Source organism: Heliconius melpomene, chromosome 8 (genome assembly GCF_056956725.1).
Source record: "Heliconius melpomene rosina isolate 202511_hmr_F chromosome 8, ASM5695672v1, whole genome shotgun sequence".
Classification (NCBI taxonomy): Eukaryota; Metazoa; Arthropoda; class Insecta; order Lepidoptera; family Nymphalidae; genus Heliconius; species Heliconius melpomene.
Genome location: NC_140396.1, coordinates 4170071 through 4183655, shown reverse-complemented (window position 1 = coordinate 4183655; position 13585 = coordinate 4170071). Strand labels below are relative to the sequence as shown.

Below are 13585 nucleotides of genomic sequence, written 5' to 3'. Positions count from 1 at the left end.
TTGGGATCGAAAGTTTGTATGAAACTTCGTTACTACAAATGCTAGGAGTCTCAAATTTTGCATAGACGTCACTAGGACGTCATGTAGTCATGGAGACAGAAATTAATAATAACATAGTTCACGCGGGTGCAACCGCGAGCGGGCCGCTAGTTTATTATATAGTACATATAGATTTACACCATATATATAGAAATTATTATTGAATAAGAGAAATCCTGCGTAATCTCAAGAATAGGCCATTTCCATTTGATATAAAAAACTCGTTTATTGCGTTGTAAATCATACCGCGGGATGTTTTGACTGCGCTCGCTGAACGCCTCTGAAATAATAAATTTGTAGGAGACACGAAACCCTCTTCATTTAACACGGGTGGTCCAACTTTACTTCTAAGCAACGCGATAGGTGTAAAAAATCGTGTCGATATGTAAAAATAATTTAAATTTTCATTGAGGCATGAGGGAGTGAATTAAATTTATTAACATTTTCATTTCTTCGCTCTGACGCCAAGGCAAAAAGCCCGGCGTTGAGTTCCACTACTCAACATGCAATACCTTGAAAAGTTAGGTTAGGCGGAAAGTGGGGAACGGAGTGTCTTAACACTAGGTTCCCTTTGCATGCCCTGCTGGGTGGGGCATACAGCATAAATTCGATTTACTTTTTATTTGATTTAAGGTTATTTCAGCACCACGTACCGGTAGTTACCTACTGACCACACTGACACGAATATTAAATTAATTCAACTAATTTCATAATAATCTACCTAAATAAAGACGTAAATATAGAAACATAATACTTCGTTGTACACTTTACACACTAGATGTAATTCTTTTATAGTTAGATGTCAATTACATACAAATGTAATATAATATTAACTTTGCAAAATAATTACTCTTTTATCTTAACGACTTCCTTATGAGACAATGTATCAATAGAAAATTCAAATTCTTGAAAAGATTAATCATCATTAGTTGGATTATGTAGATATGACCATATGTTCGACGTTAATATTGATTTAAATTTTTTATTACTTTGTGTTTTATTATAATATATATTTTTAATAAGCTTTAAAATATTACTTAATAATAATAATAAGTAAGTAATATTTTTATTTCTTCGTTGTGGCACCAAGGCAAAAGCTCGGCGTTGAGTTCCGGTACTCAACACGAAATGCTTCGATAAATTCGGCGAAATGTAAGCACGGAGTGTCTTAACACTAGGTTCCTTCTACCACCCTTCTGTATGCGGGATATAGAATGAAGCTGATTAAAATATAACTTGTAAATGTTAACATATGTCAACTGGTGTTCAAATGTAATATTTTAGGATTTTATCGTAACAAAACCAAGACCCTCGTAGCTATTTCATTATTTTTTTAATTACTAATATAATATCACATTTTCAAATCTAATCTAGACTTTTTCCTTAATAAACCAATGCGAAGATTCGAGTTTAAGAATATTTTTTTTGAAAAGATAAGGCAAATCTAAAGGTAGTCATTTCTACTCTTAACTAAATTTTATTAAAAGTTTAGTTCCACAAACACATTAAATGCGAATTTTAAAAACTTCAAATAAACAAAACAAAACAAAACAAAACCTTAAAAACAAGTAGGTCATAAAGTACAATTATATTATCATATAAACTCATAATTATAATAGATATATAGTTATATCGTTTCGCGGTGCCTCATACATTATTTCCAGTTGGGCGGGTGCGTGAAGCAAGCGCCGACCTTGGCGCAGTTTTTCCGCTCTCTTTCAGCTCACCGAGGTCTATCTTGTACTACATGTGTCATCTTCACTTTTTTTTTCGTAATATTTAATGAGAAAATTTACATATACTAATATCCATATGTTCTTTGATCTTTGCTATGGTAAGGGTTGCCTGGATGATATCACCTATGGTAATAAGGCCGCGTTTACACCATATTTGCCATTTGCTTAATTATTAAGGTGTAAGTATTAAATTAATAAATTGGTAATAAATGTCGAGTACATACTCTCCTATACGTCATGTTTAGATATGGCGGAAAATGGAGAATGGTAGTGTTTTAATGGGAATTGAATATCACTAGGATTCCAGGTTTCTTCTGGCAGCTGTATCACGCACAAAGCAGATGTGCGGAATGGATGTGCAAAATCATCTAAATAATATGTCTATTTTCAATTGAACACGAACAAGCATTAAAATTTCTTGTATTTTATCAAAAATGAATAAATATCTAGACATAGATACGTCATGTAATAAAATAGAAATGATATAAATTTTCCTTTAGATGTTTTCATATTGTGTTAATTATAATATACTATTAGTGAGTTTACTCTGAGAGCCACTCTTTGATGTTCGATGTCCAAGAGCTTTATCTGCGGACACGACACTTAAGCCCCTTCATTAAGTATTCTGTTACATCTTAGATATATATTAATTCGTGACAGATTTTTTCATCACCTCCTTCTAAGATAAATTTATATAGCCAGTGACATAATTAAATCAAACACTCACCAGGTGTTTGGAAATTTACGCCTAACCTATTATATGGAGTCATTATAAATTGTAATTATAAGACATAAAAAAACCTTTCAATTTTTATTTTATGATATTCACTGTACAATTATTTCTTTAAATTATTTCTCAGAGCAGGAGGTACTCTAATATTTCTCTTCTTGTTTCTGCTTAGTTATTTATTTTTTAAGAAATTTAACAGTCCCTTTTATATACAATTATGTATGTTGTAAAGTATGTTCTAATATAACATAGTAGAAAAAGAAAACTGTAAATGTTTACATACATTTTACATTACTATCAAAAGTGAAACACTGAATGAGTAAGAATCGTTCAGGTTGCAACAGTCTGAAGGTGAAGTTGAGCCCCTTCCATCGCCCTCTCCACTCGGGACCGCGTAGTCTTTAGGCTACTGTGCCCACTACTTATTGTTCTTTTTAAATTATTTCACATTTAGTCGCGCTGCTGCTATAGCAGTGCAGCCTAGACAGTTGTTTAAACCTTTAAATATTTTTTTGAACTATTTTATTTAATTTTTTATTAAAAATAATCTATTTTTCTCTGAAAATATACCAATAAATTTTATTTCGTTTTGTTGTGGAGTGCTTGCTGGTCTTGGACAAATTTTTAAATAGTGTTTGTGTCCAAATATGGGAGTACTTGATTCTGGTTAAGCTATGTTCTTACACCCGAGCTCTCGCGCCAGGGACTCTGCCGAGTTAGACTCTCTCATGGTGTGGCGTGGTGAGTCCTTACCAAATATCACTGCTAAATGTACGTACCTATTCATTTTATTTTATAATTTATTTATTTAGGTTTGCATTTGTATTTAAAATTTAAATGAAATAATAAAATATGTGGAACATTTTAGCAATCGTAACTTTCGTCGTAATTCGTTGTTTAAGTAAATACGGAGGTCTTATCGTAAATGCAAGGTGTCAATAAAACTTATTGCTGAATCAATTATAGATTGTAATTGCATTTTTATTTACCCCTGAAACGCTCACGCTTATCGCTCTATCAAAAAAAAAAGGTAACACAAGGTTAACATAACGATGCCGATGCGCGAGTCAGCTCGTCCTCGCACCAACTCGACCGTAGAAAAGTAATGCAAGTGGGCCGACAACTCGAAGGTTAGTCCAGAAAACTGCGTACAGCGTATATGTAGCAATTGAAGTAATATTAAAAAGTCGTGTGCCATACGACGTATGTGCGCAATGTGCGCTATGTGCGCAACGTGCGCGCATCCGCGCTGTCGCAAGGCGATCGCCGCGCACATCCTCGGGTTGCGCACTCGCAACTAATCGCCGGACGTGCGCCTCGGAACACTTACGAAATATCTTAAGAACTGCACAACGTTTAGTTTTACCATTTTCATGGTCATAATATGCTTTAAGTTCATTTTAATGAAAAATATTCAAATATCAAGTTTGACGTGATATTGTGAAAACTGGATCGATACCTAGAACATTAATTATTTTTTAAACTACGAATCACCTAATATAATAGATATTTCGATTTTCCAGCCACTTGCCAAACATCCGGTGTCAGTAACAAATTAAAACCTGTTATACACTTATTTTAATGAAGCGATATCTAAGTACGATTAAAAGAAACTGCGCCAGTGAAAAGTTTCTTCATTCATAAAGCTGTTAACCGTTCGGGAGTTAATGAACGTATAATGAACCACATCTCGTCGTTAAACCACGGCGTATTCGGCATATATCACGGCCCGTCCTTATTAGCGAGTTTATGAGCTACGTGCCTCTTAACCAGTCATTTTAATTTATTTCCGTACAAGATATGGCTAGTTTATGTAGTGTTGGCACTCTATAAAGTCAAGGCATTTTATATATCAATGTTAAACTTTTCAGATTATCTGATTAGACTTTTACTGTGCGATTCTGTCCAGAACAGGCATTCGTACAGGCCACGAGGTATAAGCTGAGCTTTGCATTTGTGTGAGTATTTATATATAATACAGGTGCAGTACAGTAACGTCACTTGGTCGGCCCGAGCCTGTTTATAATGTTTTTTGACATTCGTCCTAGACCTCTTGTGCTGATTATAACGTTACATATTTAATTCTTATTATTTTATTTTTGTGTTTGATTTATTAAAAGTGAAAAATAAAGTTGACACTATCAAGAATGGAAAAAATAAACTAAGTATTTAAGCAATAAAAACAGAAAAATAAATGAAAACAACGCTGTTTTTCATTATATAACGGAAAAATCATTATTAACTCAAACGACAAATTAGACGAGAGTAAAAATTATAAGGATGCGATGTCTGGCGTAGAAGTATTATTTTTTTTAAAGTACTCACACAAATGCAAAGCTCATCTTAAACCTCGCCTATAGCACTTTGTCTCAAATTGTTATAAGTGTACTATCATTATTGACGTTTGCTTTGACATTCAAAAAACAGATTAAATAGTTATAATTTGTACTGGGATAAAATTACATATCGATTATACCATTTTTTTTTACATTGTCAGATGAAGTTAACACGTGCTCCATTTTAGATATCAATAATTCAATATCATTTACATTGCACACAAATGTCAATCTGTAGTATGGACAGGGAAAATATTGAGCTTTCTAAGATATCAATAAAAAGATACGTGTCGTTTCGAGTGGCCACATCCGGTAGCCATTGTGCTTCAACCGGCTTCCGGTGCAACCCGATACACACTCCTGCGCACGTGCGGACCTTTTCAAACCACGAAAATCGGCACAAAGAGTGCCAGAACAACAGCGACTTTACTAAATAATAGGAAATTACATAGACTATGACTATGATTACAGTAAAAAAAATTAAAGAAAATATTTTTTCTTTTTCTTAAGATAGAAAATATTGCAATTGTTAAACATTTTCTAAATTGTAGGTATATAAGTATGTTTTTAGTTACATAAATTACGTACATTAAGTATTGTTTTCCATAAAATACTTTGGCACTGGTTTTGGTTAAATAAATAAATCTTTATATGAAACAAATCAAAACTAAAAAAAAAACAATAACGCACACTTGCCCTACCACGTAAGATCTACAAGGACCAACCCTCGGTATATTACTAAAAGAGCAAAGGGTGCCTTTTCGACGTATGTTTTACATTGTAAAGCACCATCTTGAGGGAGCTCTTGTCCTTCAATAAGGCCTTAACAAGAGTTCGTAAAGTACTATACAATGAGAACATTCATTGAATTGGCATTCACCTATTTCTGTCGTCCTTGATTCTATCCCAAATATATTCGATTGATATTTCAATGTTCGTATAAAGGGTAAGGGTCAATAACAAAAGCGTTTAATATTCAAAAGTGATTCTTATCGCTGGCAGTTTATTTTCATTTGTATGTTGTTGAAATGTTAGATAACATTTCATGGACCAATAAAAGTTTTTATTTCGCTTTAAATAAATTGAGCATGTAAATAATAATAAAGATAATTTTTTAGTACGTTCAGTCTAGTTTAGATAATCGTTGCTATGTTCCTTGTTTCTCTTCAATTCCTGTAAAAAATATTATTTTGTAAAAACAAATTAATCTAAGGTTTTTGTCAATATGGCAATGGCAAAGACTTATTTATCAAAACCAATGAGAATGCTAGTATATTTTGTAATTACAATATAAATAAATATGTCACACACGTTTTCCTATAACATAAAACTAAATTATTATATAGTCCACCAGATAAGTATAATTTTAATATAATATAAAGTAATGAAAACAATGGAACGTTGGCGCGATTCATGGAATTCGATACAGATAACGAGTTATCGACACCATTCAGCAGTGCGTTGTAGAACGAGACTTTTAGTCCGTCTCTAACATTGTTTGCTAATTTAGCACTAGCTAAAGCTTTAATCGCGGCGTTAAGTTCCGCTACTCAACACGCAATTCGTTCAAATATCGGTGGAAAGTGGGAAACAGAATGTCTTAACACTAGGTTCCCTCTGCCTTTAGAACTATCTAGCTTTACCATGCATTTAGAAACCGACCAACCGTCTAAGAAGCGAAAGGTTGCGGGGTCAAATCTCGCTTCGTTAATTTTTTCGTTTTCTAAAAAAATTTTTTTTTCTAAGTGTGAAATTACACTTTAAATAAATACATTAAAAATATATAATAATATTTATTTTTCTACAAGTCACACTTGTCTAAAGCATCTGTAAAACAATGAAAATTAAACAATGTGGATTTGTTTTTTACATCTAGTAGGACCATAGGAATACTATAATCCGTGCGAAGATTAAAGAATTAATGGAGGTGCACAAAAGGTACAGGTTTTGTTGAAATTTAAGTATTCATTGTTCCCGATTTCATTTGTAGCAGCACCTTACACTCACCTCGCATCCTAATAAAAGGTGTGGGAACATTGACGGGTGAAGGAGTTTTCGCAAATTCAAACCATTCAAAAGGCGTAGATCAGAAGGATCTCACAAGCAATATGATCTCCGAGCCGACAAAGCCCGCTGGCGGCGACTTTGAAGTGCCGAATTCAATTAATTGCCTTATTTTCGCCCTCCCCCCCACTCTCCCCCCACACCAATCGTAGGAATCCTTCGCAAAAACAAATATTTGATGAGTCTTCATTATCCATTATTAGGTAGCACTGATTTTAGCTCTTCGATCCATTTAAATTGGTACACGGTGCGGTCGAGGAATTGACGCCTCGGCGTTCTAAAAGCTGTAATTGAAGTAGCTTTTTTGCGGAACAGATAAAATAACGCAATATTATATTTGAGTTTTTTGTAATAATTTGTCGAAATGTCTTGAAGCTGATAATCTCATCAAAAATATAATATCTAATGTCTTATTTATCATATGATTTTACTGATCGTACATTTTTTTTAAATGTACAAAAAATGTATGTTTATATTTAAATATGAATATCTTTCTTATCTGTGGAATTGTAGGGGCGGGCGGACGCCGTGGGCGCTGTCCTTCGCAATCGGCCATGCGATAGTTCGCTCCTCTGTACTGCTGTCACAATGTCCATAGCCTTTGACATGGGTCCCTTATTGTAATCTCTTATTATTTTCAGACTCAAAGTTTAGTTTTTGATAAAGAACAACAGCCTACTTAAAAATGGAAATATTTTATTTATCTAGTCCTAAAGTATTTATTGTTTATTTTATCATATTTATCTGTGTGTGTTTTTTTTTAATTAACATTGCAAATTTGTAAGTTAGACACAAAATCATATTAAAAAAAAAATATGTCAAAATCACAGTGTTCTCGGGAACAGCTCCAAATTTAACTCGGATAAATGTCGTATCTCGCACCATCTCGTCACACGGCGGAGGCCAAGACAAATAAATTATTGGTACCGGAAGTGACGTCCCCAGCGCGCTCCAATTTAAAACGCACCACTCCAACTGTTGTTGGAATCTATACAGTTGTTCTTTAGTAGAAAAGGTAAATCTATTGACGACTATTTAAAATACTTGTCAAATTTTCTTTTAAATGAATACTTTACTATGTCATTAGGGGTAAAAAACATCCCTAAATCGCAGGAAGTAAAACTAACCTTAGACCCGAACTAATAACGAAACATAAAAATTGAATTTCAAATCAGAATTTAATCACTTTTGTGTATTCGGGTACACCGGATGCGCTATGCTTTTTAATTAGTGCAAAGGTTAGATTATAATAAAAAAAAATCCTTTGTCCTGTCAACCGCTGCAAGTATCGATCCCACAATATATTTGTTACTCTGGTACTAAAAAGCAGTTCTGCCGTCGCGTTGACAGCTCTGGATGAAGTAGTCTGGGGCGGTCGTATAAATTATGAACTGTTTTTCAGTGTTTTATCTAAAAAAGATTGTTTATCGTGTACTTCCGTCGCCTGCCGCAGCCGATACGCTCGCTAGCTTTATTGTTTACACTTAATGTAATTCAAAGCAGGGAATTCCTCGGTAAATTGTATTTTTAAATTTAAACGCCGCCCGCCACTGGATCGACGAGTTTACTTTGTGCATATCGATATCCCGCGGTTATTTTAATATTACTTCGGCTTTTGCGATCGATATTACGCTGATGTCATACGTAATTCGTCTTTTTCCTGATGCCGGCTTCATTCGATTCCAGTGAAATATATCAAAAGAATATATTAAAATGTTTGTTTTAACGTTCTTGATTTAATTATTCGATTATTTTTATTTTTCGTTGTATCCCGTATGTAGCAGGGTGAACAGAGATAGGAGGGAGGCCTAGTGTTAAGATTTTCCGGTCTCTACTTTCCGCTGAATTTCGGAGGCTTTGCGTGTTGAGTGGAGGAACTTAACGCCTTTCACGCTTGTGCTACTGCGTCACCACTGGTTTCCTAAAATACTAATTGTTATTCGTTTTTCTCATCTAAATATTTAAATATTTTCAGCATTTTTAAAATAAGCTAGGTATAGCAAAAACGTTTCACTCCATATATTTTAATATTAATGACACTGTAGAATTTTTAATTTCCTCACAAAAGGATAGGCTGAGGGATTGTGTGAGATGAGCAAAGACAATATCCCGCGTGTGTTTATTTCCGTGGCATTTATTCAAATATTGAAAACTCATTTCCCACGCCATTTCCTCTTGCGCCCTTGCTAATTGAATCTTTGCTGCGTCGACGTCGCTACGGCGTTCCTCAGTACTTCGATACAATATTTTATACACTATAGTAATATTTGTGTGAGGAACGGAGTGCCTTAACACTAGGTTTTCAATGCTAAACTGCTGTATGCGGGATACAGCGTGAAGCTGAATTAATTTTTTATATTATAGCAGTGGTATTTTCAGCTCAAAACTCTCCATACGAGGAGTTAGGTGCACTTTGTACATACATAAATAGATATATTAAACCAAAATGGACATTAATATCAATTATCATAAAGTGGAAGTAACAAATATGTCCGTTACAACTTAAACTAAAATTTATATGAATTTGGGTTTTTGGATGTATTTGTCATACAATAGTATTATATAATTTTATGTTATTTTTTTAATTTAACATCAGTGCATCACAGTTAAAATAATAAAAAAAGTCGGATCTTGCATCGAAATCGTTTCCTCCGGTAGACAATGGCCCTCAATATCCGGCAGCACACGTGCTCAGGTGTCTATTATCTCGGTATATTCCTGTCCCCTTTTCATTGTGACCTTTTTGGTCCCACCCCTGTAACTTGACCCGGTTTCGAGCGCCGCCTAGTTCTATCCTCCTACCCACTCAAATTCGCCTCTCATCTCTCTATCAACAAGCATTGCTTTAACATCTGCCTAATTCTTACCTGCTTTTGTAAACAACCTGTATATAAAGTTTAAATTAAAGTAAATGTATGCTGGTAAATAATATATAGTAGTAGTAGAGTGAGGAAGGGAGTGTCTTAACACTATATTCCCCTACCTATCCTCCAGTTTGCGGGATAAACCGTGAAGATGATAAATAGTATATTAAAATTTAAATGTAAATTAAACCGTTTCCCAACGGCTATCAAACAATAGGAATCAACACCAAGGTCGAATGCGTCATAAGTCATAATCATTACACGTTATTACAATTTCTGCCGTCAAAACGTGGACATAAAATTACCTATGATACAGTCGTTAGTTTGTTCTTCATCTTCATGTCTTTATCTGCTATTCTATGTAATATGTCAGTAATAAAAAATAATGTAGAGTAACCTATATTACGCGGCGTTGTGTTACGCCTCAACACGCAGAGAAAGTGGGGAACTTAACACTAGGTTCTTAATTCTCTTTGCCTGCTATGTGCGGGATACAGGGTGAAGCTAAAAAAGTATCTTTTAGTGTTCCATAATTTGATGGTTTCAGCTGTGCACTTTACATTTATGCGAATTTATTATTAAGAAGGGTCATATTGAAATTTTTAAACAAGCCCCGCTAAAACAAAAACCTTGTATCGTTAACTGAAGCGTGTAATTAAACAAAGTAGTTTCTTTTTTTTACATTTTAAAATAGTTTTGAGCTTCTATGTATAAGTAGTCACTTATGTTTGTTATGGCACTTAAGCATTTTAATTACCAACATATAAATAAATTAACTAACACTATTTTCCTTAAATGATAAGCGAGAGGGAAAAATGTCCCGTAAAGTAACGTTACCTTGTTTGTTTTTAATTAATGGTAATAATCAATGACACCATTACCTAAAAGGAATAGTTTTCATAAACATTTAACTTTCCGTAGACTTTTGCTAAATTTCCCGATACTACGGGTGGTTGGCAAAAAATCAACGGTCGCGCAACAGTTGGCCGCGTAGCAGGTGGCATGGCAGGTCGCGGTGTGCTTTGCCACTCGCGCTACCTCGGCCCGCTTCGGGCGTCTTCGGCCGGTGTCGGCACCGCTCGGCCGCTTCCCGTGGCCGCCCTCTCTCTAGTCGAGTGGCCGCCCGAGGCCGACACCGTGCGAAAGCTCAGTCTGAAGTTAGACGCGAAGTAGTGAAGTGCTACAAGTTCTCTTTGTATCTCTGTTGCGTATTCGTGAACGTCTTGTCTTGGACGGTTGTAGGGTGTTCGGATTATTTTTTATAGTTATAATCGTAATAAAATCATTTGTTAAATGTAATAAATAATATTTATTCGCGTTGTTTGCCAAATTCAAAAATATATGTGTTTCAAAAACATTTAAATAATTTACTTGAAAGTCATATAGGATATTGTTGAAAATATTATTCAGAAGTGATTGAGTGATATGATTATCTAAAGTGGTTACGGCGGTATACAGCCGCCATGCTGCTAGTAGAGCCGCGCGAAGCCGCCGGGCCTCCGTGCGCGGCGCCTCTCCATCCGATGTCAACCCTCACGAAGCTTAACTTCACAGACTACAGTGTTAAAGTGAAACCATACGAGACAGTAGAACAAACAGAAAATAGGTTAAATTATGAACAAGCTTTAAGTGCAGCTAGGTTAGGATATGAACAGTCTGTGAGTTCGAGCTCTACGAGTCCGAACAAACTGCACTATGTGGATCACCAGAACAGGCTCTTCGATCCCTCAGTGGATAACATCTGCACTGACCCGGCCTATGTGGTGCCCGCAGGTTAGTTGGTTTTAGTGTCCCGTCATATTATGATTCGTATATTTTTCTAATCAAGTATTTTTTAAATCAAGTAGTACATGAACTTATTCATAATATATTAACATAGCTTTCAAAATGTTTGTTGAAAATAAATTCTTTATTATTTCAATAACTGATTACAACTAATTGTATATTAATAAATTCCTACAATAAGGACAAAACAAACACATCGCGTTGTGTTGTATTTTCCTGCAAAAATCAACTATATAAAGTACATAAAAACTTAAGCAGTGAAATTTAAAATCTCTAATAATTTAAGTATTAAAATATAACGTAAGATTTTAATTAAGTAGATATTTGTGAATTTAATATGTATAATCTCGTATTATAATTTAAGGAAGTTAAAAATTACCTTAATCTATGTTTTCGTTTGATAAATATAATATATTTACAACTACGATTACACGACGAACAAGCTTCATTCAGAAGTTCAGTCGGGCCGGAAGTACTTTCGCCGCCATGTTGGATCCGGCGGCGCGGGCGCACCTCGCCGCACTTCCGCCGCGTGACGCGCATAAAAAAGCTTTGCAGTATTGTCACAGCTTACATTTGCATATATAGATTACGTGAATATAATGTGAACGGTTCATCTGCATTAAATTATCTATTATATATGCTCAAAAAAATTATAGTTCTCATTATATATTCAAAAGAGGCCCACGGCAGCTATCTTTAGTACATTTATGACGGTGCCTTGGTTCTTACTACTATAATTTGTTAATACAAAATAAGTAGAAAAAAAGATTATATTCGTTGCTAATTGTAGAAGAAACTAGTTTGAAAAGAGACAAAAAAATACATTTGAATCAATCAGTGTATTAATGAGGTTTCTATAACTTATTCCTATTATAAATTAGCATATGACGGAACAGATAGATTTTTACTTTACGAGCGCAATACAGGAGTTAAAATGTTTGACGCGTCCTTAAATGAATATTCATATCACAAATATAATGTAGTGATATCTGGCAATGGCTGCTCAGAAATAGCAATACCAACAAATAACGGTCCGGGTCGCTCACCTTTCAGCAATGGGCTAGGAGCCTTTTACAGCGAGTCGCAAATTTTATTCGATAATCGATTTGACGTGATCGTAATAATAAATCGATATTTCATAATCCGGAGCCGTTACATTGTATGGTTTTCTTCAACCAAAAGTTACCCTTAGTTAACCTTATAAAGTAATCGGACAGATCATTGGCATCGTAAATAATATTTTAAAAACGCTCATTCAATTGGAATATTTTCCTATAAATATTAGTATTCCGGTTAGAACGCCTTTAATTGGGTTAATTTGATTTTTAAATTTCATAAACATGTTATTTCTTTCTTATAAGTAAATTGAAGTATGAGAAAGAGATATGAAAGGTTAATACCTTTAAAAATGTTCTTAGAATAAACGATTAATGATAAATTTTTACTCAGGACTTAATACAAAATTATATAATTTAAACTATAATACTTTTTAAGCTCCCTTCTTTACGAAGAAGTCTTGTAATGAAAAGTTTATAAGAATTATAAGATTATAAGTAAAAGAAGCTTATACTAGAACTATGTTGAGTGTGATCCCGCATTGGACGATCAAAGTCATTAAGGTGCGAATTATTATCAATGTTTTAACTTCGTCATTGTATCCGGGAGCAAAGAAATCGTAGATTCACCTGGCTATTGCAGCTGTTTGAGACAACCTGTTGAAACAATCGAAATATTTTGAAAACGAAAATTTTATCATAATTTTAGGAACTATATTATATATAGGTACTTATACATAAATACAATTATATTATGCAATTCAGAAAGTACAATTTTATAATACTTTTTCTTAAGTAAATGTTTTAAAACCTATCGAACAGATGTCTGTAGCAGCTTACAAACATAGAAATGTAATCCGGATATCTTGAACCATCCGCACGTGGCACGTCACAGTGACGTCACGCCCATTCATACATCAGCATGGTGACTTCCGCCGCCTCCTCCGTCTTAAGCCGTGTTCCCCATGTTAAC

At 34.3% G+C, this 13585-nt stretch overlaps 1 protein-coding gene across 5 annotated transcripts in view; it reads left to right on the top strand.

The window, feature by feature from the left end:
• The window catches only part of pnt (ETS transcription factor pointed), a 109785-nt gene that overhangs the window by 85547 nt on the left and 10653 nt on the right, over positions 1-13585 (top strand). The gene's annotated exons all lie outside the window — the stretch shown is intronic.